We start from the raw sequence: 26,243 nt of genomic DNA on the forward strand, positions 1-26,243 counted from the left end.
ACTAAAACCTTACCTTAAGCTGGAATTGAGACCTCTTCAATGGCTGAAACTAGCCTAAGACCTCTCCAAGTTTGAATTCCCAAACTTGCTTCAAGATTCAAAGGAAAAGAAAAAGGAAAATGATGATCGCGAGGGAGGAAAGACAAGGCTCTATTTTGGCTAACCTTCCACGACCTTCAACTTATATATATATCCTAGGTTGAAAGACCAAAATACCCCCCCCCCCCTTTTAATTCATCTCTTAACAGCCCCAAGGGCAAAACTGTCATTTCCCGCTTATCTCGTTAATCATAATTAACGTCGTCCAATTCCTGTTATTCTCAAGTACTAATAAAATCATATCCCATTACCCTTTAATTTCTGGTAATGCTCTTGTTGACCCGGTTTTTCGCCAACAGTGTATTACGAAGATTAGCTGGAATAAACTAGTGCTTAAGGGTAAACCGTAAGGAGAATAATCACTCTTCAAGCTACTTAGAATGATATAGTCAGAAAACTCGTTCCTTTTTACGTGGTTCAGAGGTTAAAATCCCTCTAGTCCACGAGTCAATATTATTACTGTATGTCTCTCTCTATTTTGACAGAATATTTGCATTTCACCGAGAAAAACCCAACCCCTTTTCTATCCAAGGTCTTGGTATTTATAGGAGAATTATTCCTGGGTAGGTGTTGGGGTCACCCGTGATCCCTTGATCCCTCACATCATCTCTGTGACACTAATGATTAACATTTACATTTTATATTGAAGTATGGTCTAATCATTAGGTAAAATGGATAATAGATCGCATGGTCTAAATCAGGCGTGTGATGTCTGATCATGCACGTTTATATTGTGTATCCAGGAATTTGGGAGTAAACAGACACGTGATGTCTGTTTACACACGTTTATATTGTGTGGTCAACTTTATAAAGATCCTGGGGTACGTCAGACCTCTGGCGTACCACAAGCTAGCGTAATGTTAGCTCATGCCTTTTGATGTTGTACTCCACAAATGGTTCCAGGCAGTATGTTACTTTGAACTCATCAGCTCGAGCTATTTGTCTAGGGAATCGTGCTATATTCCCCTAGATGAAAAGTGAACACGTGGAACATTGATTATAGTCTTTTGCTAGCCAGCTGTACCCGAGCTGCCTAAAAAGGTACGTGTTGATTTTCAGGGTGTACATTTGCCCCCCCAAGTCCCTCCTCATGTTCTATGATGCCACTTCTGACTTTCACGGCAAGGACTTTTAAACTTCCATTGTGATTATCCAGGCCCTGCCCATCATTTGAGTACTGGACACGTGGAACGCCGTGATTGGCGTCTGTTCGGGTTTCGAGGATTTTATTAAATGGCCTAGCCACCTTTTTGCCGCCGTTTCATCTTTCGAATAATGACCCTCATATCTCGCATTAGCTTGATCGGATGGTCCTTGTTTCCTTATGCCTTTTACGTATAAATAGGGCTGGAAATTTTCAGTACTCATCACCTTTCATTTGAATTTTTTCTTCATTTTCTCTAAAACCCTCGGAAACCCAGTCATCAAGGATTTCTCCAGGAGTCTTTCTTCTACGTTGCTTGCAACTTTCGTTTGAAGAACATATTGTAAGTTTCCTATTTTTCGTGTGTTTCAATTTTCTTCCTTTTTCTTTGTCATGTGAATCTGCACTTTATAGTCCCCAACAGTAGGTTGCTCCTAAATAACTTTGGTGCATAGGTTTCGATTTTAGGCGTATTGAGTAGATCCTAAAACATGTCTAGGATTGTGATGTTCATAACTAGGTAATTTCTGGGTAAGTTTAGGAAATACCCATTCGAGATATGGAAGACGAGAGGTTTTTAGGGTATAGAACTGGGTAGCTTAGGGGTCATGTTTCTTAGGTGGTTTTTCTTTAAAACCCTTTCCCTAAGGCAAGTAATGGCCTGACTCTGCTGACACACGAATCCCTGAATATCAGGGGTTTGTTGGAAACCTAGGCACGTGTCTACGGCAGCACGTGGCATCACCTCGCGGACTGAGATTACTTTAGCTCGCGTGTTAGGACCCCTGGCCTTTGTTATTTCTCCTGTTCAAGAAATTCTACGTCATCCACTAAAAACTACGTCGTTCTTATTCGATAGGCGAGCTGATGGCACCCAAGAAAGGTGCATCCAAGAAGAACGTAGTTGGCTCGTCACCCCAGCAATCTCACAAGGGAAATGAGGTCGTCTCTGATTCCCCCTACCTGAGTTCAGCCCCGTGGTGGAGAAGGAGGTCGTGGTCTCTCCTGACGCCTTTTTCGAGGCCGAAAAAATTGTCTCCAAGATAACGACCCAAGGAAGGGTCAATAAGATCCTGCTGTCCCATAACATCGAGGCTGGGACGGGGGCTCTCATCGCCCGACCTCTCTACGAGGGGGAGTGGAGATGTGCACCACGCCAGGACGATTTCGCGGCCTGGAGTGATGAACAGTTAAAGGTCGGGGCCTGTCTCCCCCTCGACCAGTACTTCGCGGACTTCCTCAATTATGTGAGGTTGGCACCATTTCTTCTGCGTCAAGGCCAACCCAGATCAATGGGGACGAGGCGACGAGTTCTACTATCTGACCCGTTTCCTGAATTCATCCACAGTCATCGAACTGCCCAGCCATCCCAATGACTTCAAAGATTAGTTCTTTATGTCAAATGGGGTTCGCAATTGCAAATACCATTGCTTCAAACGTCCTCGTAAGTTTCCTTTCTATTCTCAGCTCGCGAAATTATTATTATTTTTTATTCTTAGATTTTTCTCGTGTATACTAATTGGAACATCATTGTGCAGCCATTTTTGCAAAGACGACCAAACAGAGACCCTTGGTGGTCAATAAGATACCCTGGCGGGGCTTCCGCCCAATGAGAAGGACTATCGCCAGCTCGTGTTTGATGACACGATGTTGGCGTGTAAGTTAATCTCTGCAGGCCAGACTCTGGCCTTGAGAAGGACGCGGGCTACTTACACAGTAGCTTGTGAGCTGGTGCCCATCCCCGAGGGAGGCGCCGCGGTCGACGATGGCGCTGAGCAGGATGAAGAGCCCGAGGTGCCACTTGTGCGAAAGAGGCGAGCTCCTGAGATCGCTCGGGAACCTGATGTGGAATGAGCTCAATCGGGGGCAACAGCCGGTCCCTCAGGCTAAGGTAACCCATACCCTTTTCGGGACCTAGATAGGGCTGCCGCAGATGTAACGCCCTGGTTACCCCAGAACAGTTACGATGAACGGTGGATTGGAAATTTGACCTGCTACCCGAGTCCTTTGGTAAAAAATGTGCTCTAAGTGTAATTAACAGGTTAAGGTGAAAAAACTAATAAAAAGGTAATGGATATTTTCATTACAAACTGCTCTGCAGAGCAAATCAAAACATATACAAGTTGTTCTCAGTACAAAATGGTCATTATTGTTTCAAATTTACAATCCTGCCAACCTAAGCAGCAAAAATAGGGTAAACTCCCTAGTTCCTCTTAGAACGCCTTGGCCGTGGTGGTCAAGCGGCCGCATATGTACACATCACCTCCTAAGCTCTCCACTCATGGCTGGGTGAGCTTTTCTTTCCCTTTACCTGCACCACATAGCACCCATGAGCCAAGGTCCAGCAAGAAAACGTAATACTGCAAGATATAATATCAACAAGAATCGTAATAATCAACCAGGACCAACAATCCAAGCAAATAGGTGACAATTGCAAGAGTCACTAATACGGGCACAGCACCCTCCAGCCATGTGACGATAGGGTCACCAGGGCCTAACAGATAAGTGAGCCTTTCATAAGTTTGAACAGGATAGGTGTATGGTGATTAGTCACCAACATAACCTTCCTCATGACTTACAGTCATAACCCTGGAACAGCGTTCCCTAGCCATGTGACAAACAGTCACTGGGGCCATATGCCCTGGCTCTGAATAACTGGTCTTAGACCAAACAAGCGCTTATTAGTTCATCGACCTTAGGGTCAGTCTAGCGGTAATACCCCATATGAGTCATTCAACGCTGATATCGATTAGATCTAATCTTCATTTGGCTCGACGTTCATGACGCTATGCCATTTCTGACCCTTTAAGTAAGTGTCCCTGACTAGTCAGTACATATACAAGTATACAACATTCGCTAGCATTCAATAGGCAATCCATGTCTACATTTATCAATCAACATGCCTTACTAATAATCACGCATGTCACATATACACAGGGTGCGGTTTTCTTACCTCCTGTTCGAGCGAGAATTAATAATAAGAACGACCCTTGAGAACAATCAACTTTTTGGTCCTTTAGCGGTTCCCTGGTCATAACCAATTATGGGATTCCATCAATAAAATGAATAATAACCAAAACCTAGCCTCCGAGACATCAAACACTACTAAACCGGGTAGTAGGATCGACCCCGAGGCCTAAGGCTCGCATCCCCGAGCCAAAAAGTCATTTCTGGCCAAAAATCCACTAAGGGCCGCGACCCTCCTTGGCCATGTCGCGGCCCGTCCCTCAAACAGAGGCACCCAACTTCAATATCCTTCAAGGGCTGTGGCCCTCCCTGGCCATGCCGCGGCCCAACCTCCAATTTAGCCATAACCCCTGTTTTTCTTCCCCTGCGATTTCTCTTGGAACCAACCTTTCAAACCAAGCTTAAACACCACTCAAACCTCCAATACAACCCCTAAACTTGATCTATATCACTCCCTTAGCAAAACCCAAGTCAAACCCCAACCAAAACTTCCATCAATTCCAACAATCCACCACAAAAACACAAGCTGAAAACTAACACCAAAACAGAGTATACCAGTAAACTAATGGCTGGAAACTTACCTCAAACTCAGGTTGTGATGCTCTTCAATGGTGGAACACTCTCCCAAACTCCCAAGGTCTACTTCCCAAGCTTGAATCCTCAACAAGATCACCAAAAATCACAAAGAAAATGGATGAAGGAGAAGGTACAGGTAAGCTTCAATCTTGCTCTGTTTTTCTCTCTACTTCACAGCATAAAGGGGTTTATATCTATCCTAGGGGTAAAAAGACCATTATACCCCTAGGTCAATTATGGGTTTCTAAAGGCTCCTAAGGGCAAATCTGTCCTTTCCAACCTATCTCGTTAATCATAATTAATGCTCTCCAATTCTCGCTATTCTCAATAATCTCAAACACCAATAATTCATATTCTGTTACCCTCTAATGCCTGGTAACGCTCTAATCATTAAAATCACCCCGAGACTCCTCCCGAGCCTCGAACTTAAACCTGTTATGACCAGACCGCCAATTAACATACCATGGTCGTCTCATGCCGAAAAGCTCGAACAAACACACATTATAATGTGGTCTCAACACATATCATTGACATGCATACAATTATACAATTTTACCCTCAACGGGCCAAATAACCATCACACCCCTGTAATTAAAGTGTGGACCCACATGCATGCATTTAACATCATATTATAATGTAATTCACACACACACGTGCATAATATCATTTAATGGCTTAATTAAACAATTATGGCCCTCCCGGCCTAATAATCTCGCCATTAAACCACATCGAAGAATTCAGGGCATTACAGCAGACCTTAGACTAGTTAGGTTTAACCCAAACCAGCTTGTACATTGTCACCAAAACGACCATGACCGTAATATAACCTTGCTCTAGTGCGTAGATCAATTAGTACTACGTCATGACATGGGCCATCCTAGGGGCACCGTAGTAGTAGACAACACCTTCTCTTTTAGGTCACTATGGATTAAATCTAGTAAATTAGATGATCTTTCTACACTAGGAAATGGTTTCTTAATCATTTTCTCCTTAACACATGTTTCACATTTACCATAGTTTTTAATATTGCATGCAATCATACCACATTTTACTACTCTTTTAATGGTTTAAAAACCTATATGCGATAGTCTAAGATGCCACAAAAATAAAGAATCATACTCAACAATATAGGCGGAATTAGCATTTTTATTGATAACATTGAAAGTTACATCATTGGTGCACAATTTAACCATACCCTCACAAGAGTACCCCTTTCCCAAAAATACATTTGATTTGGTAAGTATAAGTTTACCAAACTCAAAAAAGGCTTTAATGCCGGGCTTGCCAAGCAAATCACCACTTACCAAGTTTCTACTCATTTTGGGAACATAAAGTACATTCACTAATGTAACTTTCTTGGCGGAGGTGAAAAAGACTTCAATGGTACATTTGCCAAGTACCTTGGATTTTCCCTCATTGTCCATTTGAATCTCATGGTTGCCCTTTGACTCTTCAAAGGTCTTGAACAATGATTTGTCATAGGTGACATGAATGGTGGCACATGTATCATACCACCACCCTTTCACCTTACCTTGGACCGCATTCATCTCACTAAGGGTAGCAACTATGTTTTCCTCTTGAGTTGCGTTCACCTTAGGTCCTTGTTGGTCTTTTCTATGCCTACACTCTCTAGCATAGTGACCCTTTTTCCCACACACAAAGCAAGGACCTTTCTCGCCTTTAAACTTGTTTGGGTTGGTTTCTAGACCCAAAGGTATCTTGTTACCCTTTTTCCCTTTATTTTTGGGATGTTTTGGTTGTGACACCTTATTTGCTTTGGAAGTCTCTCCACTAGACCCCTCCACAAGTTTATCTCTACATATCGATTCCTCTTCGATTTGAATATGTTTTTGGATTAATCCAAAGAATAATCCTCATTTTTATGAAGGATTCTTTTCCTATAGCTCTTCCAAGTTGGTGGTAATTTAGCCACTATAGCACCAATTTGAAAGGCCTCGGGAAGCTCAATCTTTAAAACTTTCAGTTTGTTAACAATTATTTGCAATTCATGAATTTGAGGAAGAATAGGTTTGTCACCAAAAAATTTGAAATCGAAGTATTGAGTTATCAAAAACTTTTTGGTACCTTCCTCTTCCGCCTTGAACTTTTTCTCAAGTGCATCCCATATCTCCTTGGTCGATTTGGTCTCGGGGTAGAGGTCATAGAGCCTATCGGATAGGGCGTTGAGGATATGACCCCTACAAAGGAGATTTTCCTCCTCCCTCTTCCTTCTTTTCTCCACCTGCTCGGGAGTATCATTGTTGGATGGTGTTGGGAGAGGTTCTAGAGTGGATTCTATAATGTAGGCGATTTTGAGAGTGGTCAAAAGGAATCTCACCTTGTCTTGCCACCTAGTGAAATTGGATCCATCAAACCTATCCAACCTCACTAGGTCTTGATTCATTATCTTGATGGTCTCACCTTCCATTGAAACAAACAAGGGTATAAGCTTTTGAATGTTTGAAAATATGTATTTGCCTCAATAGAATTGGTAAGATAATACAACTCTATGCAATAATATTACAAATAAATATAGATTGATTAAAAAGAGTGTTACAACTCTATAACTGAAAATACAAATAAAAGGAGAAGGAGATGTAAGATGATAGAAATAGAAAGTACAACTCTATTACAAAAAGATACAAGTAAACTAGAAGTGTTTGAACAAAGGAAATAAAAGGATTACAACTCTTAAACAAAAGTAAAAGTAAATAGAACAAGAACAAAAAGAAGAAAAAGAAATAAAATAAAATAAGAACAAGAACAAAAACAATAAACTCTCACTCACACAACCGAAGTGACGAGTGTTGGGGATCACTAACTTGAACAAGGTTTGAAACCTTTGTCCAAAAGCTTATTTCCCCCTAACTCAAGCACTAAGGGATCTCTCACAGATTTTGGAAATGCTTTATGGAATAATCAAGCCTCAAGGTGTTTCTAGCTAAGTGCTCTAATGGATAGAAATGTTGTATATTTCAAGTGAGCTATAGGCTCCTATTTATAGAGTTTAGAGACACCCTTTGAATTTCAAATTCCACCAACCCCCATGGTTGTTACCAATGTTTAATTGGATTAATATGGAATTAAAGTTGAGATTTGGGAGTTATTTGGGTTTTTGGAACCATTCAACACATTTGGAAAAAATTGAAAAATTGGCCTGAAATGCACCTGTGGCCGCGACCAAGGACATCAGTGGCCGCGGCCACTGCTCTCTGTCCCCCAGGCCGTGGCCACCATCATTCAGTGGCTGCGGCCACAGTCCAGTTTCAGCACTTGAAACTGTGTTGTTTTTCCAAACGGTTCCAAATCCTCCCAAATGATTTTGTAACTCCCAAAACACATTATTGGGGTTAAAATCGTATCTCTAACAGCCATTTCACATATGGCTTTATGAAATTCATCTCAATATTGTGTAACACCAAATTTACACAATAAAGGGTAATATTTGGAAGTTACAAATTTGTAACACCAAATATGTTACATTATTTGGATATATCTCATATATCTAAATATTGTAATTCTCTTTTATATGTTACAATATGTGACACTCTTTGTCACATTTATTTAATCTAAAATATTATATTATAATATAATATAATATTACGTTATATTATAAAATAATATAACAAAAACATTGTTAATCAATCTAACCAACTTCTAAGTTTCGGAACCTGGTCGTGTCCAGGATATTTAATTAAAAACTTAGTTCGCGTTAGTTTTATTGACACCTCGCGTTTTTTTAGAAAAACACTGGTAAATCAATTTAACCAACTTCTAAGTTTCGCAACCTGGTCCTTGGGCCCAAGATATTTAATTAAAAACTTAGTTCGCGTTAGTTTTATTGACACCTCACGTGTTTTAGAAAAACACTAGTTAATCAATTTAACCAACTTCTAAGTTTCGGAACCTGGTCGTGTCCAGGATATTTAATTAAAAACTTAGTTCGCATTAGTTTTATTGACACCTCGCGTTTTTTAGAAAAACACTAGTTAATCAATTTAACCAACTTCTATGTTTCGGAACTTGGTCCTCAGGTTGTCTGCCCCCAAGTAATCAGGAAGTGGACTTTCTGGGTTACTTTGAACTAACATGCAGATGAAACCGTACAAAGATACAAATATACCATAAACATTTTTTTTTTATATTTCTAAAATTAAATGGCTTTTATATTCGAGCCTTACATAGACAGGTGGTTTGATCACTGATAATACTTTTTCAAATGCATAGCATTCCAGGTCCGTGGTACCATTTCTCCACTAAGTCGGGCCAATTAAAAAGTACCTTCATGTATGATTTCCACTATTTGATAGGGCCCTTCCTAGCTCGGGCCTAAGGCACCATCTTTGGGGTCCTTGCCTGCTAAAAATACCCTTCGGAGTACCAGGTCACCTAAACCAAAGACACACTTTTTGACCTTTGAAATAAAATAACGAGTGATTTTTTGTTGATAATGCGCGAGCCGTAGCTATGAATCTTCTCGTTTCTCATCAATTAGGTCGAGGGACGCGCTGAGTAGTTCGTCGTTTTGCTCCGGGCTAAAGGTCTGAAGCCTATGTGTGGCTACCTTTATTTCGACAGGGAGGACGACTTCACTTTCAAAAGTAAAGGAGAAAGGGGTATGCCCCGTGGAAGTTCGGTGGGAGGTCCAGTAAGCCCACATCACCTGCAGGAGCTGCTCGGGCCATACTCCCTTGGCCTCGTCCAACCTCTTCTTAATGCTTGCTTTGAGGGTTTTATTCACAGCCTCAACCTTCCTGTTGGCCTGCGGGTAGGCAACCGAGGAGAAGCTTTTGATTACGCCGTGTCTTTCACAAAATTCGGTGAAGAGATCGCTATCAAACTGCGTCCCATTGTCTGATACAATCTTTCTTGGCAATCCAAATCAGCAAACAATATTCTTGACCACGAAGTCAAGGACTCTCTTTGCGGTGATTGTAGCCAGGGGCTCCGCCTTCGCCCATTTTGTAAAATAATCGATGGCCACTACTGCATAGCGAACTCCTCCCTTCCCTGTGGGCAAGGCTCAAATTAAATCAATTTTCCATACCGCGAATGGCTAGGGGGATGATATCATTTTTAGCCCGACTGCAGGAGCTCGGGCGATGGTGGCAAACCGCTGGCACTTATCACACTTTTGGACATAGGAGATGGAGTCCTTTGATAACGTGGGCCAAAAATACCCCTGCCGTAATATTTTCAAGGCCAGGTTTTGCCCCCCAGCGTGATCCCCATAGAAGCCTTCATGCACCTCCTGCAAAATAGTTTTGGCTTCCTTTGGCAGAACACACCATAGTAGTGGTAAGGAGTGGCCACGTCGGTATAGCGTCCCATCTATGATTGTGTACCTTGGAGCTTGATAGAGTACTCTCCTCGCGTCTTTCCGCTTGCCAGGCAATTTTCCTGTCGTAAGATACTCTATTATGGGAGTCATCCAGGTCGGTCTGATATCGATCATCTCGACCTCCATCGTGTTTTGTACCATGCTTGGGCTTTCTAAGAATTCAATTGGTACTATGCTCAGAGTCTCGACTTCTTTGGAGATAGCGAGTCTAGCTAGAGCGTCGGCATTGGCGTTCTGCTCGCGACGGATCTGCTCAACTAGGCTATACTCAAACTCTGATAGCTCCTTCTTGACCTTGGCTAGGTAAGCTGCCATTTAGGCCCCTCGAGCTTGATATTCCACAGATACTTGGTTTACCACGAGCTGTGAATCGCTGTACCAGTGGATGGCCCTGGCCTTCAACTCCCTTGCCACTCTAAGCCCAACCAATAAGGCTTCGTATTCGGATTCATTTGTTGGATGCCACGAACCCAAACCGCAACGCGGAGTGGAAACGATGCCCTTCCGGGGATATTAAGATGATCCCAGCTCCGGACCCGTTCTCATTAGATGTCCTGTGTACGAAGATTCTCCATAATTCCCGCACTGGTTTTCTCAAGGGCTCTTCCTGTAATCCAGTGCATTCAGCCATGAACTCAGCCAAGGGTTGGCTTTTATCGTAGTTCGGGATATATACAGTATCTTGAACTGGCTGAGCTTGACCACCAATTTCAACAAACGTCTCGATGTCTTAGGTTTCTGCAGGACATGCCTTAAAGCTAATCGGTCATGACGTGGATTGAATGGGATTGGAAATATGGCCTAAGCTTCCTGGAAGCCGTAATAAGGCAGAACACCATCTTTTCCAATAGAGGATACTGAGATTCTGCTCCGAGAAGTCTTTTGCTTATATAATATACTGGCTTTTGAACTCGGTCCTCCTCTCGGACCAACACGGCGCTGGCCGCATTTTCGGTCACGGCTAAATAGAGAAAAATGGGCTCTCTTGCCGTTGGTTTAGATAACACTAGTGGCTCGGCCAAATGTGTCTTCAGGTCGATGAAAGCCTGCTTGCACTCCTCAGTCCACTCAAACTTTTTGTTCCCCCGAAGCAGTTTGTAGAGTGGAAAACACTTATCGGTGGATTTAGAAATAAACCGATTAAAGGCTGCCACCCTTCCTGTCAGACTCAGGACATCTTTATGCAACCTGGGTGAAGGAATCTCTAGCAGCGATCTGATTTTGTCCAGGTTCGCCTCTATCCCCCTGGTGTTGACTATGAATCCCAGGAATTTTCCCGACGCCACTCAGAAAGTACATTTCTAGGGGTTTAGCCTCATATTATACTTCCTTAGAATTCCAAAACATTCCTTCAGATCGGAGACATGGTTATCGGCAGTCTTTGACTTGACTAGGATATCATCAACATACACTTCCATGTTTTTTTCGATCTGATCAACGAACATTCTGTTGACCAACCTCTCGTAGGTCGCCCCAGCATTTTTCAGCCCAAAGGGCATGACTTTATAGCAGTACACGTTGGTTGGAGTCATGAAGCTAGTATGTTCCTGGTCCGCAGGGTTCATGGCGATCTGGTTATATCCAGAGTATGCATCCATGAAGGTCATGAGCTCATGCCCTGCGGTGGCGTCCACCAACTAGTCAATCCTTGGCAAGGGGAAGCAATCCTTGGGACATGCTTTATTTAGATCGGAGAAATTGATGCAGGTCCGCCATTTTCCATTTGGCTTTGGGATCAGGACAGGATTGGTGACCCAGATTGGATACTTAGCCTCGTGGATAAAGCCACACTTCAAAAGCCTAGCTACTTCTTCCTCCAGTGCCTCAGCTCGGGTTGTACCTAGAAACCTCTATTTCTGGGATTTCGCAGGCATGCTTTTGTCCAAATTTAGCGTATGCATGATGACACTCGGGCTGATTCCTATCATGTCTTCATGGGACCAAGCGAAAACGTCTAGATTTTCTAGTAAAAAAGTTACCAGATCCACCTTTCTTTTGGTGTCAAGATTTTTCCCGAGCTTAACGACCCTCGAAACATCTTTGGGATCAATGTTTACTTCTTCGAGGTCTTCAATAGCCTGGAGCTCGAATCTATCTTTACCCATTTGGGGATCAATATCCTCACTCGGGGTGGCTCCCCTGCAACTGACTGGCTGAGGTTCTTCCATCTCAGGATTATCTCTGACTTCCTGGGATTCCTCTCCTCGATCCTGCACGACCATTGTCTGTTGCCCGGGTTGTGATTTTCCCTTCATGGAAATGCTATAGCATTCCCTAGCAGCGAGTTGATCGCCTCGAACAGTACATATTCCCATGGATGAAGGAAATTTTATCGCAAGGTGGCGGACGGAAGTTATAACTTCAAATGCCATCAGCGTGGGCCTACCCAAGATTGCGTTGTATGCGGTCGGACAATCCACGACCACAAATTTGAGCAGCTTAGAAACAGTTCGTGGTCCTTCACCTAGGGTTATTACCAACTCGATTATTCCGATAGCTGTCGAACCTTCTCCGGAAAACCCGTACAACATCATGGAGGTTGCCTTTAGTTCGGCCACAGACAATCCCATTTTCTCCAATGTGGACCTAAATAGCAGGTTCACAGAGCTCCTGTTGTCGACCAAGGTCTGCCTAACTCTCCGATTGGCGAGCTGGACGGTTATGACTAGATGGTCATTATGCGGGAACTGGACATGACTAGTGTCTTCTTTAGTAAAACTGATCGGTTGTTTCTCCAATCATTGTTGTTTAGACAAACGTTGCTCCATGACGAACTTAACTCCATTGTGAGACCTCAGCTCATTGACATACCTCTTTTGGGAAATTCTGCTCATGCCTGCCAGATGAGGGCCTCCAGAGATGGTGGTTATTTCTCCCCCTATTATCAGAGGAGGGGTGTCCTGACTCACCTGGGCTCCGGTTTGATTTGCGGGGACTTCCGGAGCTGATTGAATGTTTTGCCCAGCGGGCTGATTAGGAGTGACTCGATTCCGGGCATACTGAGCCAGGGGCCCCACCCTGATGAGCGTCTCGATCTCATCTTTCAAATGCCTGCAGTCATCGGTGTTGTGACCGATGTCATTGTGGAATCAAATTTTTTTTGAAGGGTCTCTCTTTGCCCTTTGATTTTTTAAAGGCTCCGGCTTCTTCCACGGAAGGCGGGCAGAGTTCGCCAAGAAGATGCGCTCCCTGGTATCCGTGAGGTCGGCGTAAGTTGCATAGACTAGTTTGAATTTCTCCATGGGCTTATTTTTCTTTGAACCATTCTGGCCTCCTTCACCATTTCCCTTCCTCTTGCTTCCTCCCCCGTGGTTATTCTGGGTAACGATTTGAGCCGTAGCTGCCACGTCTGTTACCTCTCCAACGGCTGGGCAGGGACTTGGCTGGTTCCTGCGACCGAAGCCCGCGCCTCTTCCAGGTTGATCCAACTCCGAGCCTTGTTCAGGAACTCCTCCACTTTGTTGATGCCTTTTCTCTGGATCTCTTTCCACAGGTCGCCTTCGACAAGGATTCCTGTTCTCATCGCCCTAAGCCTAGAGCTTTCATTTGCATCTCTAGCTCACACAACGATGTTGGAAAACCTACTCAAGTATGCTTTTAGAGGCTCTCCAGGCTACTGCTTTATGTTTTCCAGGGAGTCTGCCTTTATCCGAGTTGCTTGAGAAGTCCGGAATGCCCTCTTGAAGTCAGTGGAAAAACTCTTCCACGAGCTGATAGAATGCTTCTTGTATTGCTTGAACCATTGCCTGGCTGGTCCGACCAGAGTCGAAGGGAATACTAATCATCTTAATTCGGGTCTGATGTTATGAGCCATCATTAGGGTATTGAACATCCCCATGTGGTCGGACGGATCTCCATCTCTGTCAAATTTTGATAAATGGGGCATCTTGAAGCCTGGTGGGTATGGTGTTGCTGCGATGTTGGGGGCAAAAGCTTGAGCTCGTCCCCTGAGTTGTACTCATCTTTTTCCTTTTCTGATAGGAGTATTTTCATCAGTTCCTCCATCTGGGCCAGCCTCTCGAGGGTTGGGTCCTTGGTTCCTTGGGTCTGTTCAATAGCTCCCATTCGACAGTACGCATTTGATGGGTTATTGTCCCTCTAAGTTCGAGCTTGGTTTGGTGGGGCATTCCCATTGTCGCGTACTTCAGAAGGACTTCCCTCGTGGTGAGTGCTGCTGACTCCATCGCGAGCCGGATTGGTCCTTTGTGAGTTTAGGCAATCTCGCAGATCGGTATGTGGATCAACTCGAGGGTTTTGAGCTGAACTCAGCTGATTCCTCAAATCTGGGCTGGTCCTACCACTTCGATGATCCTCCGTCCAATAACTTCCATTAGAGAAGCTCAGAGCTTGCAGCCGAGGATGAGGATCTGGAGCGTTCCCGCGTGCTCGTGGGACATGAGCAGGGGCAGCGAAAGGAGGATTGGAGGATTCCTCCTGTTGTTTCCGTAGGCAGGGACGTCTCGAGCCGAATGAGGTGGGGACGGATGCTTGATCGATGATGGAGGGTGTCTGATTGGTGAAGCAATTCTCGTTCCATCAGGTCGGATCAAACTAGCCCGCGGTTGCTCTGCTCCACCATTTCTGGTTCCCTGTGCATGGCGATCTGATCGCGGTATAGGGAAGTCAGTTGGGACATGCCGTCTTTGTGAGTTTTTCCTTGACCATCTATGTGGGTTGCCATGGGCATTCGACGGTGGCGTTGAACTTGGAGTCGAGGTTCTGATCGACCGGCTGACTCGTTGGTGATCCCTGGGAAAGCCACCAAACGGGGTTTCTTGGTGATTGGGCGACAAAGGAGTAGAACTTGGAGTTGGGGTTCTAACCGATTGACTTGGCCTAGGTCGACTATCCCGGTGAGACTTACGAGTCCCGCCTTGCCTCTTTCCGACGTTAACGTCGGTTGCAAGAGGGGGTAGCCGAGCCAAGACTTTCTCGATTTGCTTATTTTCCTTGGCTAGATGGCTTCTCAATTGCATGTTCTCTATCTCTACCGTTGTCAATTAATCCTGGTTCAGATTCGGCGGTAGAGGTGCTGAGATTTCGGTGTCGCTGTGGCCCATCGGTTGTTTTCCCGATCGCTGCTGGATCTCCGGGCCTTGTTCGTCAGAAACAGTGGTATGGTGAGCCTCCTGCCCACCATGCTAATCCGTTTCGTTACTGTGCCTTGAACGAGTGACCACCATGATGAAATTTTTCCTGAATCTTTTTCAATGGCACTAATTCGCAGCTCTCAATGAAAGCACCAAACTGTTGACGCGGTTTTTCGCCAACAGTGTATTATGAAGATTAGCTGGAATAAACTAGTGCTTAAGGGTAAACCGTAAGGAGAATAATCACTCTTCAAACTACTTAGAATGATATAGTCAGAACACTCATTCCTTTTTACGTGGTTTGGAGGTTAAAATCCCCATAGTCCACGAGTCAATATTATTACTGTATGTCTCTCTCTATTTTAACAGAATATTTGCATTACACCGAGAAAAACCCAACCCCTTTTCTATCCAAGGTCTTGGTATTTATAGGAAAATGATCCCTGGGTAGGTGTTGGGGTCATCCTGTGATCCCTTGATCCCTCACATCATCTCTGTGACACTAATGATTAACATTTACATTTTATATTGAAGTGTGGTCTAATCATTAGGTAAAATGGATCATGGATCACATGGTCTAAATCAGGCGTGTGATGTCTGATCATGCACGTTTATATTGTGTATCTGGGAATTCGGGAGTAAACAAACACGTGATGTCTGTTTACGCACGTTTATATTGTGTGGTCAACTTTATAAAGATCCTGGGGTACGTCAGACCTCTGGCGTACCACGAGCTAGTGTAACGTCAGCTCGTGCCTTTTGATGTTGTACTCCACAAATGGTTCCAGGAAGTATGTTGCTTTGAACTCATCAACTCGAGCTATTTGTCTAGGGAATCATGCTAAATTCCCCCGGATGAAAAGTGAACACGTGGAACATCGATCATAGCCTTTTGCTAGCCAGCTATACCAGAGTTTCCTTAAAAGGTACGTGCTGATTTTCAGGTCGTACAACTCTAATCACCAAATCACCCCGAGACTCACCCCAAGCCCCAAATTCAATCCAGTTATGACCAAACCGATAACTTATATTCAAATATCATCTCATGCCGAATAGCTCGAAAAAATCCACATTATAATGTGGCCTCACCAATAGTTCACCAACATGCATGAAAGTATACATATATGCCCTCAACGGGCCAAATTACCAAAATGCCCCTATAATGAAATGTGGAGCCACATGCATGCATTTATCATCATATAATTATATAATTCAAATAAACATGCACATAATAGTTTAATGACATAATAAATCAATTATGGCCCTCCTGGCCTACTAATATACTATTAAACCTCATTAGGGATTTTGGAGCATTACAGATTTCATATCTATGAATAATACTCCCACTCAATTACACTACTAAATCTCCAAATTGTAAGTGTGGGCTAGACCGTAGGGTAAGCTGGTAACGAAGAAGTCAAAATATTTAAATAATATAATTAGCAGAATATTATCACCCAGAATTAAGATCGACTTGACCTATGATCAACGTTGTGACATTGATTAGATTCGATAATAACGATACTAATTTATCTATCAATAATCAATATCAGTCCTAGTCCGATGTAACCAAATACATCTGATATTATCTACTTGGTCAATGCCTTGGACAAACATCACACCCGAATATGTAAGTAGATCATATTGAAGATTACCAAATCATTGAAAATCCAATGCACTGATTTAATCTTAGGACTCGTTCTTTGAACATATAATTACAACTATAATCCATTGTGACCTAGTCACTATAATTTTAGCTATCCATATGTTCAGGATTTTATGAATGTTTGTACTAATTGAATAAACATGTAATAAACACAGGCGAACAATGCGATTGAATAAAAAAATAATTTCTACTTCTTTTATTGATAATAAAAACGTATTACATGAGAAATGTGATTTTATTAAGGGTATAAAACCCAACATAATTTACAAACCAATAATTGTAGGACGAAACTACATGAAGTGATTATATCAATGGATTACACGAGATAATTATGTATATACAATTCTATAATTACTAAAAATGAAATTCCATATGTATAGTGGAGTAATAATGGAGTTAATAAATAAGACTACTTAATTAAAGAGTTTAATTAATAATCTAGTTTATTGGAGCATAGAATTATAGGTTCTTCGTGTTGGGAGAGAGTGAGATTACACTACCACAATAATAAGAATCTACACACAATTATCCTTGACAGAGTCTAAGAAAAGATTGAGATAGAGAAATGCAAACCCTAGTTTTAGAACAAAACTCTTAGTTCTTCTTGCAAGCTTCAAACCCTAGTTAGAACACCACTTGAAGCTTCTTCTTCTTTGATGAGAATCAAAACAAGGCTTATACATGAGTAGTATTGTTGTCCAAATTCTCTATTTCCTAGCCCTTAATGGATGCTTGAGGCTTTCTCTAGTAAGAAAGGGAATTGGGATTAAACAAGCCTTAAAATTCACAAAGACAAGTGTTTTCTTTATTAATTTCTTGGAGAAAACTTATGATCTTGAGAGCTAGAGAGAGATGTGAGAGAGTGATCAAGTCTATAAAAACTCTAAGAGAATCATTTTATAGTGTGGGTACCATCATTAATCTAACCAATAGGATTATAACTTTTAAACACATTATTTGGAGCTTAAAACACATGTCTTAATTGCGGCAAAAATATCCAATGTTTGGTGTTTGTACAAGGCATGAACCCAATCTTTTTTAACGCTGGGAAAGTACCCAAACTTAGTAAAACAATAATTTCGTCCATCTTCGTCAGTTACACTCTGTTAGCTACTAGGGTAAATGCGGAAAAAGTACCCAATGTTTGGCGTTTGCATGCGGCATGGACCCAATCTTATTTTTTCGTGAGGAAAGTACCCAAGCTTAGTAAAATAGTAATTCTATTTATCTTCGTCAATTACACTCTGTTAGCTGCTGACTGGACCAACACGTGTCACTTCGTGATTGGTCCAACTCATAAATATTTTTAAAACATCATTTAATTAATTTTAAAATAAAAAATTATTAAAAATACATTAAAATGAAAAAAATACAAAAATATATTATTTTAATTTAGAATATCAAAATCAGAACAATATTTCTTCCCAAATCAAAATTTTCATCAAAATTCAAAAGAAACTCAATCATCTCATATTGCTCAAAAACTATTTTTTATTTTAAAATTAATTAAATAATTTTTTAAAAATATTTATGAGCTGGACCAATCACAAAGTGACACATGTTGGTCCAGTCAACAACTATTGGAGTATAACTAACGGAGAAGGAAGAAATTATTGTTTTACTAAGTTTGGGTACTTTCCTCGTAGAAAAAAAGATTGGGTCCATGTTGCGTACAAACACCAAACATTTGGGTACTTTTGTCTCATTTACCCAAGCAGCTAACGTAGTGTAACTGACGGAGATGGACAAAATTACTATTTTACTAAGTTTGGGTACTTTCCTCGTGAAAAAAAAAGATTGGGTCCATATTGCATACAAACACCAAAACATTGAGTATTTTTGTCGCATTATCACATTTTAATTAATGTAAAAACCTAAATTAAAAAAAATATGAAGAACATTCAAACTACAAACTAGATTCATATCAAAACTAAAATGAATATCATAACCATGCTTGTGAGTTCATTTTCAACCAAATTAATTCAAGAAACAAATGAAACAAAAACAAAAACAAAAAAAATGAGTAAGAATAATGAACAAAAAAATCAGAATAATAAACTATGAATGAACATGAACAATGTTGAACATAAAACCAGCTTCATTCAAAATGTTGAACACAATGAACTCAAATATACAAACTTCCATTCAAAATATCTCAAACATAGACATACATTGGTAGAAAAATCTACAAATCTCACCAAAATACAATCAAAATACAAAATCTTAGATAAAAAAATCCATTAACAAAACCCAGATTTGAAGAACAAAAACCCATAATTGAAAAACTAAAACCCAAATCTTTCATCAACACAAGATCGCCATCTTGCCCTCATCTTTGTCCAAGCAGTACCGTAGGTCGCCTTCATCGCCCGTCTTCATCACCCATCTTCACCGTGACCCAGCAGCTCCATTGCCCAACAACACAGTGACCCTAATCTCTTCTCCATGCCATCTTCCCATCGCTCTTCCTGCTCCCTTCCTGTCGATCGTCTTCTCCGAGCTATCTTCCTGTCTCTATCGCCTAGCAACACCCATGTGCTCTTGCTGCCTTCCATGGACGAAGCTAGCAGTAATAGAGAAAAAGAAAAAGAAAAAGGAGAGGGATGGAAACGAAGAAAGAGAAGAAGGGGATTTAATTTGTGTTTAAAATTTATATATGTTTTGTTTAGTTTTGGATTTTAAGTTTTACAAGTTATGATTTAATTTAAGTTTGATTTAATCTGTTTTAGTTTGGTTTATTTAATTTTTATTTTTCCAAACTAATTGTTTTAGTTTTTATTAAAATTATTTTTTAATTTTAATTCATTTTTTTAATAATTTTATTTTCAAATGAGTTTTAAAATAATTGATATAATATTTAAATAATTAAAATGATACAAACCAATCAAATACTGACACGTGTATACCTGAGTCAGACGCTAAGTCTGGGTACTAACAGTTGCACTATTTTTATAGACAGAATGTATTATACTAAAAAAAAATATTAAAGTGTAACTATTGAAAAAATTTAAGTATTTTCAGTGCCTGCTGATAAACTCAAAGTCAATATTGATGTTGCGATTGACAAAGATAAGAATAGAATTGGATTTGGAGTGATCATTATAGATGTAAAGGGTAGTGTACTATAGCATCAACATAGTCCATCACACTCAATCTTCTCTTGATCCACTAGTGGTTGAAACTAAGACCCTTCTCCACAGTGCTTTGTTGTGGAAGAGACTAGGCGGCAATGCTGTCATATTGGAATTAGATTGTCTTAATGCAATTTATCACATCAACACATAAGATCCCGTCTTGCTTCGCAATGTGGAGATGTGCATAAGGATGTTATTAATGTATGTAATAATTTTTTTGATGTTATTTCTAGGTTTTTTTGCGGCATAAGTACTCAATGTTTGAGTTTTATACACGGTATAGATCTAATGTTTATTTTTAGTGGCAATAGTACACAAAGTCAGTAAAAGTGTAATTCCACCAGCCTCCTCCGTTAGGTCTCCATTTCGTGATGACTGGACCAACACGTGTCACTCCGTGATTAGTCCAGCTCAATAATATTTTAAAAATAATTATGATTTTGACTAATAAAAACGTGACACGTGTCTTCCAAATCAGCTCATTAAGAGACCTAACGGAGGAGATTGACGGAATTACACTTTTACTGACTTTGGGTACTATTGCCACTAAAAATAAATATTGGGTCTATGTCGCGTACAAAACTCAAACATTGAGTATTTATACCGCAATTATCCCTTATTTCTATTATGTGCCAAAAAAAAGCCATTGTACTAGTAGCTCATCCTCTTTTGAGGACTGATCTTGGGATTATTGAAATTCTTGTAAAAATTAAATTTAGGGATCCATAATTTTTTTATTTTAATACAATTTTCATGTTTTATTATATCTATTTTTAAATTTCTTACAAATTGGGATCTCTATATATCTATCCCGCCTTAACCTAGAGTTGACCCAGTGTCTTTCTATAACCTAACAATATTTTTTGGCTTACATGTCCAAGCTCTATTTTGCCCCTTGTTATGGCTGATTTAGCCTTTTAATGATGTTCTGTTTTCACAATACAATAAAATAAATAAATAAAAATCTAGAACTAGCTGTTCTTTCACATAGGGAATGGCAATGTATAAAAATAGTCTCACATGTTTTTGTATAATCATGATGAAGAAAAAAGGAAAGAAAAGAAAAGCAAAGCAATGAGGCATGCATGAGCAATCAAAGTCACCGTCCACCATTAACTAAAATTCTTTGATTTTTGTCTTCTTTTTTCGTTACTAAAGGTGTGTTTGTGTAATAGGAAACACCAAGAAATAAAGGCTTGCATTGCATGCATACGCATACATCAATTACCACTGATTTCAAATACTCTTTTTCTTTCAATTGGTCCAAAAAGACTTTAAATTCTCTTTCTTTTGGACCACCTAATTCATCTCGTATCTCAATCCATATGCATATATCATAACTTAAAAGGTTGGTGTGTCCCATAAAATATATATATTTATATACATATAAAATTTTTGTTAGGTTCGTGCATCACTTTTGCCACTATTCTAGGGGGCATTTTTTATTTTCAATACTTAGAGAAATTATAACCTAATTTTTTTTATATGATGGTGTACATTATAGTTATAACATGTATCTCGCCAATTTTCGAGAAATTCCAAATAATTTACAGTGTCAAAATTAGAGTTCAAACAGTCAGTTGCATGTGTGTCTAATTTTTTTTATACATTTGGAAAATAGACTATTTGAACTATAATTTCAATACTGTAAATTATTCAGAATTTCTTGAAAATTGGCAGGATGCTTACTATAACTATCATGTACGTTGTCATACAAAAAAATCGAGTCATAATTTCCCCAAGTACCGAAAATAAAAAACTTCCCTTTGGTATATATATTTATAGGGAGCTTCATAGGTAGGGGGCATTACTTTTGTCCCTACCATAAGGTTGTTTTCTATTTCGGTACTTGGAGAAATTATAATCCAATTTTTTTGTATGGCTACATAGATGATAATTATAATAGGAATCCTGCCAATTTTCGGAAAAATCTGAATAATTTACAGTGCCGAAATCATAGCTCAAATAATCTGTTTTCCACTAGTATAAAAAAAAATCAGGCACAAACTTACTATTTGAACTCTGATTTCGACACCGTAAATTATTTAAAATTTTTCAAAAATTGACAGGATGTCTGACATAACTATAATATACACCAACATGCAAAAAAAAATAAATTGTTATAATTTATATAAGTGCGGAAAATAGAAAACACTCCAACAATATAAGCAAAAATGATGTACTTAACTAAGAAAATTCTTATATTTATATACAATAACAAATCGGTAGTGTATATACTCTCATAATGGTTAAGCCGTTTCAATAAGTTCCATAACACCTATGCTCTGTCTCCTACGTAATTATTAATATAACAGTGCAATTTTTATTTAAATGTATAATTATGTAACGGTTGTCATGCATGCATGGGTGGAAACATTCTCCTAGTAATAGTCAACAAAATCTCCCACCTACAGTGCATACTTAAGTACAATTTAAAGTTGAAAAATATTAAAATTAGGAATCAAATATATTATTACATATGTTTTTCTTTTGAAAGAATCATTACATGTGTTGAGTTTATATAATTTAATGTAGTCGTATTAATATGTGATAATTACATAATAGTCTCCGTTTAAAAAATTATGTATGTATTGAGTCTGAGTGTGGTGTAAGATATCAAGAAGTGACTCTTTAGTAATTGTGATTAATTATTATGTTAGCTTCATATGACCTGAAAATAGATTCTTCATCATTTGGAATAGTGTAATTTAAAACTGCTCGAGTTTGAAGAATGCGATTCCCATCACCCCCTCTATAATAGGGTTTCTCGCTAAAATATCTAAATAATTGTTTTTAATTAAAGTTGTACTTGAATATCTAAATAATTTTTTTACAGCAAAAATATATTTTGTCACACATCTGCCGTACCTTTTGGTACCTTGTTGTATCTAATCTAAAATTTAAATAAATATAACGAAATCTTTTCAAGGTAATAATAATAATTATAACTAAATAAATACTTAAAGGTGTGTTTGATGATGTGCCGCTATTAAAATGTTATACATTTATATGTATTTACAAGTCAAAATTAAATATAGTGTTATATAATATTATACGGATACCAAACATAAAAAATTATATTTATTTTTTAAATTAAATTTAAAAGATTTTTAATTTTAAAAGAGACAAAAGATTTAGTATTTATATATAGTGTAAAAAGTATCTAATGTTTTAAGAAACTAGTAATTTAGTACCAAATCTTTTTTTTTTGTGGGAATAGTACCTATTGTCCACTTTCGTTAGTATACAGCTCAATTCCGTCTTATTTTGTCCACGTGTACAGTGGAGATTAATTCACCATTTATTTTTGTAAAAACCAAAATTTGAAATAAAAAACGTTTTATTGAAAAATAAAATAAAAACAAACTCTGAAAATTAAAAACAAAACTTCATGAACGACTGAAGAAGACGAGTAGCAATGGAGGAAAATGGTGGGTGAAAGTTCGCATTTTTCCAGTTGATCAAAAGTAATGACCTGAAGATGTAGTGGTGGGAGTCGATTGCGACCGCGACAACAATGTAAATCTTGGGAGAAGATTTCAAACTTGTCGCTTAATGAAAGTAAGTGTGGATAAATTTGTTTTGATTTTTTTTTTTTTTTTTTGTATCTGGGTTTTCTTCATCTAGGTTCTTCTTCTTGCTTTATGTCAGTCAGAAGGGGGTTGCGATTTTTTCCGGTGGGTGGATCCAGAAATGGTTGAAAGTGGAAGGGTTGTCATTCCAAACTGGAGAAAAAGAATCGAGGGAGAAACTTGGAACGCTGAAGATCTCTTGGAGTCTGAAATACCAAGTCTAAACCGTGGGAACAAGCCAATAATGGGTGAGGGTCATGTTTGCAGTGCTTATGGTCACCTCCTTAAGAAAGATTGGATTGGTATAAGTTGGGAAAAGTTAGTTTTCATTCTATCTGTAATTGTACTAGTCTGGTGTTTGAAATATTAGACATCGTGTGATTTTGGTTAAAAAAAAGTACCGACACAAGGCAATGGTGTTTGTTTCAGTTGTTAAAGTGCTAGTTTCATCATATCTGTAATGTAGCAAGTCTAAAATTAATGAATGAATTTTGACAATTGTGCTTGTTCTGGTTAAATTCTGGTCATGTTAGTTTAAGTTCATTATGCTTAATTTCACAGATGCAAATAATAATTTTGACTACATGACATCATGTAGAAAATTCATACAAGATGCAAGGTCACAATTGGCACCCAATATGGCAGAGAAAAAATATAATTGGCACCCAAATTGATAGACATATGCAAGTCATAATTCATAGACAAAAAAGTCATATCAGTTTGCAAAATAAACAGGCTACACAAAATACTTGGCCAAATCACAAGGTCCACATCTTATACATTTGTACACAAAATTAGGCCAAAGATGGCATAAAACAAATGTCATAAATGACCTAAAACAGTCTTAACAACAAAAGATGACAGACACATTATAACTTAGATTCTAAGATGTTATTGGTTGAGATGAGGAAAATGATGTTGCTGGTCCACTCTGTCTTCCTCTTCTCCTCTGTGTGTTTTGTTCTTGAGATGCAGTGGCTTGCTGAGAGGGTGGTGGCTGGGATGAGGAAAATGTTGTTGTTGGTCCACTTTGTCTTCCTCTTCTCCTCTATGTGTTTTTTTCTTGAGATGCAGTGGCTTGCTGAGAGGGTGGTGGCTGGGATGAGGAAAATGTTGTTGCTGGTCCACTCTGTCTTTCCTCTTCTCCTCTGTGTGTTTTGTTCTTGAGATGCAATGACTTACTGAGAGGGTGATGGCTGGGATGAGGAAGTTGCAGCTGCTGGTTGTCTTCCACGGGGTCTTCCACTTCTCCTAGGTGTGTGTTGCTCTTGAGATGCAACGACTGTTGGAAAAAACTTATACATGATCTTTATTTATTTTCATGTATATATAATATTAAACAAATTAATATGAGATAGCCTAAAACATGTTTCTAAAATTGAATTCAAGAGAAACAAAGAATAAAATACTTACAGTATACACAGCGGAATTAAGAGTCCTTCCTTCAGTTTCTCTAACTCTTGTATCCTTTCTGTCGCAGAGTATTATCAAGAAACTGAACCGATCTTCTTTTTTCTTCACAATCTTCCAATGTATTCTTAGAACCACCTAGACTAGTGTGGGCAATTCTCAATACATGAGATAGATATAGAGAGAAGAAGAGAAAATAACAAAGTGGCTTAGAAAAGGACTTGTGTTTAGAGAGAATATAAAACTATCAGAAAATCTGACTTGTGACTTATTTGTCGTCTCTAAAATCTTCTCTCTAAGAGCTCCTTTTATAGACTCAATTAGGCCATTTAATTTAATTAAAAAATCAATAAAATAACAGCCATTTTGAAGCCCTAGGTCGAAATTATCATGGGCTATAGGCCCGTGAAATTTCCCATTTGATTATAAGCCCATTGGACTTAAAATCAAGGCCTGTATTATTTTCTATTGATTTAATTAATTAAATAATTATTTAAATCCTTTATCAAATTAATTATTTATAATTTGAACCTTGATTTAAACTTATTTATTAATTTAGATACCAATTTATCTTAATTAATAAATCTGTCATAATTTCTCTTTTCTTGTCAAAATTACACAACTCTGTGAAACTATCCAAAATTGACCTGGTCAACTTTGATAATTCTAATTGATGATTAAATCAATTAATTGAGACTATCTAGATGATTTTATCCAAGGTACAATGGGGACCATGGGCCTATGAAATCAAGCTCCAATAAGTTATCATAAATCTAACAAATAAATTTACTAACTTATTAATTCCTCGTGACTCCACTATAGACTTGGAATTGCACTCTTGAATTCATAGAACGCTCTATAACAAATATAGATACGCTATTAATTATCCATTGTTACAACCATAATTGTCACTCAATCCTCTATAGACGGTCTACAATGAGATAGGACTTAAAATACCATTTTACCCCTCATTGTATTTTATCCTTAAAACACTTAGTTCCTTGTAAATGATATTTCAGTAAACTAATTTAATTACTGAAATGAGATCTCTATCATTTAACACCTTGAACCAAACTAAAAGGAAACCATCGTTTCACTTCTTCATCAGAAGCTATAGATGTTCATATCTATGATTAACACTCCCACTCAATTATACTACCGAGTTCCCAAGATGTAAGTATGGGCTAGTCCGTAGGGTAAGCTGGTAACGAACAAGTCAAATAACTCAAATAATAAAATCAGTT

The sequence above is a fragment of the Humulus lupulus genome, chromosome 7 (assembly GCF_963169125.1).
Source record: "Humulus lupulus chromosome 7, drHumLupu1.1, whole genome shotgun sequence".
Lineage (NCBI taxonomy): Eukaryota > Viridiplantae > Streptophyta > Magnoliopsida > Rosales > Cannabaceae > Humulus > Humulus lupulus.